This window comes from Pocillopora verrucosa, chromosome 4 (assembly GCF_036669915.1).
Source record: "Pocillopora verrucosa isolate sample1 chromosome 4, ASM3666991v2, whole genome shotgun sequence".
Classification (NCBI taxonomy): domain Eukaryota; kingdom Metazoa; phylum Cnidaria; class Anthozoa; order Scleractinia; family Pocilloporidae; genus Pocillopora; species Pocillopora verrucosa.
This window is the reverse complement of record NC_089315.1, coordinates 25614590-25619434: the sequence shown is the minus strand read 5'-3', so window position 1 is coordinate 25619434 and position 4845 is coordinate 25614590. Positions and strand designations below refer to the sequence as shown.

The window sequence follows — 4845 nt, the reverse complement described above, 5'->3', positions numbered from 1 at the left end:
TGTACTTAAGTGCCTTCATCCAGTCGGAAAGTGGCCGAATAAAACAGATCCTTTGTTGTAACGTGTTTTTCGACACTGATGTCTATTGAAAAACAGCACCTTGTTAATTCAAAATGCCCATGGAAAAGAAAACATCAATATACCGTGGAGTTCTGACTGCCAGAAGCATTTTACCTAGGTTATATGCTTCTGTAAGGACTAAAAAATGCTGTTCAAGCAAAACGATTTTAGTGCAAGTAACAATACTATTTGTGGCTCTCTATTGTTGGTACTTCTTTGCTTTAATTGAAAATCTGTCCATAGCGGCGAATCCTACTTCGTTTTATAATTGAACGGATCAGAACGAAGAACTCGGTGTCGACTTTTTTGAGCCCGCCCTCTGAGGTCGGAAAACTCATTTGAATTACAAATAATTTTCAAAATTAATATTCATATTTGCGCTCAGTCTTGCACGTGGAAAAAGCTTACGTACTACAAGAAATGTAAGCGTCTTTTTTTGCTTCTATGGATTCAAGAAATACGCCATATCGACCCTTTTACCTTGGTATTGTACGTTCTGTCAAGGTCGGCGAGTGTTTCTGTATAATGATCAAGTGGTTTGGACACAATGTCGAGGATTCATGCTTTTCACTTTGACACGACTTTTCTCAAGGTAAATAACCTCTGAAAAGATATCTTCGGATAGTAATACAGTGTTCATCTTTCTCTTTGCGGCCCTTGTAAATCAATTTATTGAGTCAAATATGATAAGGAAGGGCGTGATGTACATAGCACAGTAAATGACAAATTCTCAGCGGCAGCCGCCATGACAGTTCTTCTTTGAACATCGCTTTTGTGACGACGCGATAAATTTGTACTTTGAATTATCATGAGTGCGTATCGCTTATTTTTCTTTTTCATTCCTGTACACATTTTGCAAGTAGCTTTTAAGATTAAAGAGTGTTGACCTTAAACTTGTCAAATACCCATTTCGTTCCAAGGTAAAAGGTCACAAGTCAAAGTGAGCTAAGTCATTGCAAAACAATTACACATTTTGTTTTTCAATGCTTAGTAAGTTATTACATTGAAATTTCCTAACGCCTTTTTCCGATATGACCAAAAAAACATTGAATTTTTCAGCGGAAAATATGTGGTTCTAAATGAGTTTTTCTATTCCGGCAGACGTTTGCCTTCATTATTTAGTATGAAAAACACTCGAGGATATGTACGTATTTACAATATAATTAAATACTTTTTCTCCATAGAACAGTATTATGAAGAAAATGAGAATACCTCAAAATCAAAGAAAGTCCTGGAAGGAAATAAATACCTGACAACTCTCAACAAGGTTAGATCATTGGAATTGTTTTTTTATAATAACTTAGTTATCCAGGCTTATTCGACTGTTTTGAACGACTTAACTTGGATTTAAAGAATGTTTCCAACTCGAAACCAATTCAGTCAATAATAAAGAGAAACGGCAAACTAAGAAAATGAATCAATTTCTTTATTGTCTGATTTCCTGAATGTCTTTCTGATTGAGGTGGCTTTCAATTGTTCTCAGCAGTGTTCTTTTGATGTATGAATATACCATAAAGTAAATACTTTTTATCCGTTTCAAAGTGTCAAATTAATACCCTGTCATTATTGCGCATGTTATGACTTTCTTTCTGATTAACTAAGTTACCATAGCAACGGTTAAGCCTATCAAATCATCCCCTTGTTCTAAGATTACAGGGGGCCCAAGCTCTCCTAGAGAGGATAATATTATAGAGGTTTGTAGGGGAGTTTAGGCTCCGCTCTGTAACTCCTTAAATAACACAGCAAATAACTTAAAACTGTACAGGCAGTAATGGGATGAGAGCTTAGCTGAAACTCGACGAAATAGCCTGAAAGCGTTACAAGAAAACAAAAATAACACAAGCAACACTATCTGGTATAATTCTCTGACCTGGCATATTTCGTATCTGCTTAGGGCCTCATCCAAGACTTAGCATTTGTATTTTGCATTTGAATTCCTTCCCGCATCAAAATGACCATGGAAATCTAGCCTGGTTTTACACAAATATAATACTGACTTTCGTCAGAACCTCCAAATAAGCGCAATAATGCCTTAGGGCACGATTAGAAGATTTCAATTTTTTTTGGAATGCTTTACTATAGCAAGCCAATCTTTATTCGAGAGCAAACTGAAAAAGAAGGAAAAGGAGTTACCCAGCTTATTCATTAGCTGAGCTCTTACAACAGATACTACTGGGCCGTGGAATTTCTCTTTACAAGGCGTCCTATTGATGTACTAACGTAAAAGCCAAGATGATGGTCGTAAGATATTTAAAGAGGCTTTCATTTGATGACAAATTTCCGTCAAGGCCTGAATGAGGCCGGAATGTCCCTTCTCTCGAGGCAGAACAAAATTCAATGTGCTCAGGTTTCTATATTTCGTGAACAAAGTTATAGAATTTCCGATTAGTTTAGGGTCTGATAGTTTCCTATGCTATTACCTCCTTCTATAATAAGGACCATTAGCTCAATTGTTGAATGTCTCATCCTTAAAGCGGAAAAAAAAAGTCAGTATGTTCCTACAGTTATCATCTCTTAAATTTTTTATTCAGAATTTTTTTTGAGATCTCTGATTTGTTTAATGGTCTTTTAGTTTCATACAAAAATGAACCTTTTTTATTTTAAACTGTTATGAAGTTAGTTTAAAATCCCAAAAACATATTGTTATGTTAAATTTCTTCCTGAGTCTGTCATCAAATTATGTGGAAACACTTTTTGGTGTGATTCAGTAAAGATCTTCCAGTCTAAGTATGGAGACTGTCTATTAAGCTCTAGAGGCTAAAACTAGTCACAGTTGTATGCTCCAAGATTGATTTTTGTTTCTCAAATCGATTTTGAGTTCATCAAGAACTGATATAAATATTTTTTTGGCCTTGATCTCAATAACGATCTTACAGACTAATTGTTGAGAATTTATGAAGTCTAACTCTCCAGGGCTAAAACCAAATTGGAAAAGTAGGTTCCATGAATTGTTGTTTGTTTCTTAATTGAATTGCCACTAAGATTTATCATCAACTTATTGCGTTAAAAGCAAGTTTGAATCCCGTTTGCTTTGTTGGTTGTACTTATTCACCAAAGCACAGAAACTGTGAAGTATTTTCTGTCAACTTAATCCAAATCTCGGTGACTCAAGATCAAATTTCCTGGCTTAACAATGGTAGGACACCAAAGAAATCAATTTTTTGATTAATTCAAAGATGTTCACCGAGAACTAATTCATGAAAGAAAAATCTAGCTTAATTTCAAATATTGTCAAATGAGTAATTTGCAGCTTTTCATTAAAAAACGCCGCTCGGTCATTTTTATTTTTTATTGCTATTGTTATTTGCATATTCACCGACTCTCGTGAATTCTCACGCGCTAGGATTTTAATTTTTTAAAACTATTCATGATTCTAAAGGATTGGGTGCAAACAGGGGCTTGCAACAATATTCTGATTCTGTCACTTTTTTTGCTTTCTTGTCGAAAATTTGAAAAAGGGAACACTACGTTTCATATAAGTTAAGTATATTTAAGCGAGCAGAATCTAAATTTATGCGACTATTGTATGAGAATTCCTACGAGATCTTTGGGGAATTGCTGGCGAGCATAGATTAACTGTTTGTTGTTGCTTGACAAATGAGTAATTTGCCAGGAAACAAGGGAACATTATGTTTCATTTGGACAGGCACTCTGCGAATGATCAGATATATATTTAAGTCTATTTAAGCAAGCAGAATCTAAATTTATGCGATTATTATGCGAGAAGTCCCTCGTGATCTCAGAGGAATCGCTGGCGGGCATAGATTAACTGTTTGTTGTTGCTTTCGGTTCAAAATGAAATCATTTAATACCTGAAAACAAGCTAGCGAAAAGCTAAAATCTAACTTGAAGGAATTTCGACGACAACAGTTGCAACAGAATTCCTCAAATTTGATAGAATATTCACCAGTGATCTATTCAAATTTATCGTTAAATCCAAGTTACGTTCAAATTCATTCGTATAGTCACATTGTATTTCAAGATTTTAATAATGAATTTTACTCGTAATGAATACGTGTTATTGCGACAAACCAAAACTCTACTTGAGAAAACAAGGTTTAAATTCCAGAACATTTGTTAATTTATGGGTTTTTTTCATTTTTTTTTGCAGACTGACTGGCGAATATTCCTGATGCTTCAAGCACGATTCAAACAAGAAAGATTCTTATTCAAATGAACAAAACAGATGTAGCGTATTCCTTACAACAAAATTTCGAGTCCAGGTCAAGATTCAAAATGCCCCAAAAAACTTCTATTTCGAGATTTTGTAAGTTCAATTTATGTCAAGGGCTCTTTGGGATGAAAAATTTTCCCGCCAAAAAACTTAGGAAAAAATACGGCGCCCAAAATACGCATGCGCCAAATTTTTTTTTTGTTTTATTCAAGTAATATTTTTCAAATTAAGTCTAAAATGGTAATAAAAAAATATTTATTTACTTGTCTTCCTGTATTATCTATAATCAATAAAGTACACTGTTTGGTTTTTTTTCTATTTTTTATTGTCTCAATAAAATAAAAGTTTCGTAATCAAACAGAGTCTTGTCTTAAATTCTTATTAATCACAAGTTAATTAACTAATTTTCAATTAAATTATAATAAACGGTATCAGGGAAAAACTTTCTTCCATATACTAAGACTTTTGGCGGGAAAATTTGGACCTTTTTGCAGAGAGTTTCCCCTGGTAACATTTTGGGCAATAATTTTAATGAGGCTTCCTTTAAAAGTTTGCGCCAAAAATATTTACACAGCATTTCGTGCAAAATAATTGAAAAGTAGACGCCAATT

The 4845-nt window shown here is 34.0% G+C and overlaps 1 long non-coding RNA gene across 1 annotated transcript; it reads left to right on the top strand.

The window, feature by feature from the left end:
- The first annotated feature begins 494 nt into the window (after positions 1-494).
- Positions 495-4423, top strand: LOC136280089 (uncharacterized). Its single transcript, XR_010717125.1, has 3 exons — positions 495-652; positions 1245-1327; positions 4172-4423. It is a non-coding gene; the product is annotated as an uncharacterized lncRNA (long non-coding RNA).
- Positions 4424-4845: the final 422 nt, after the last annotated feature.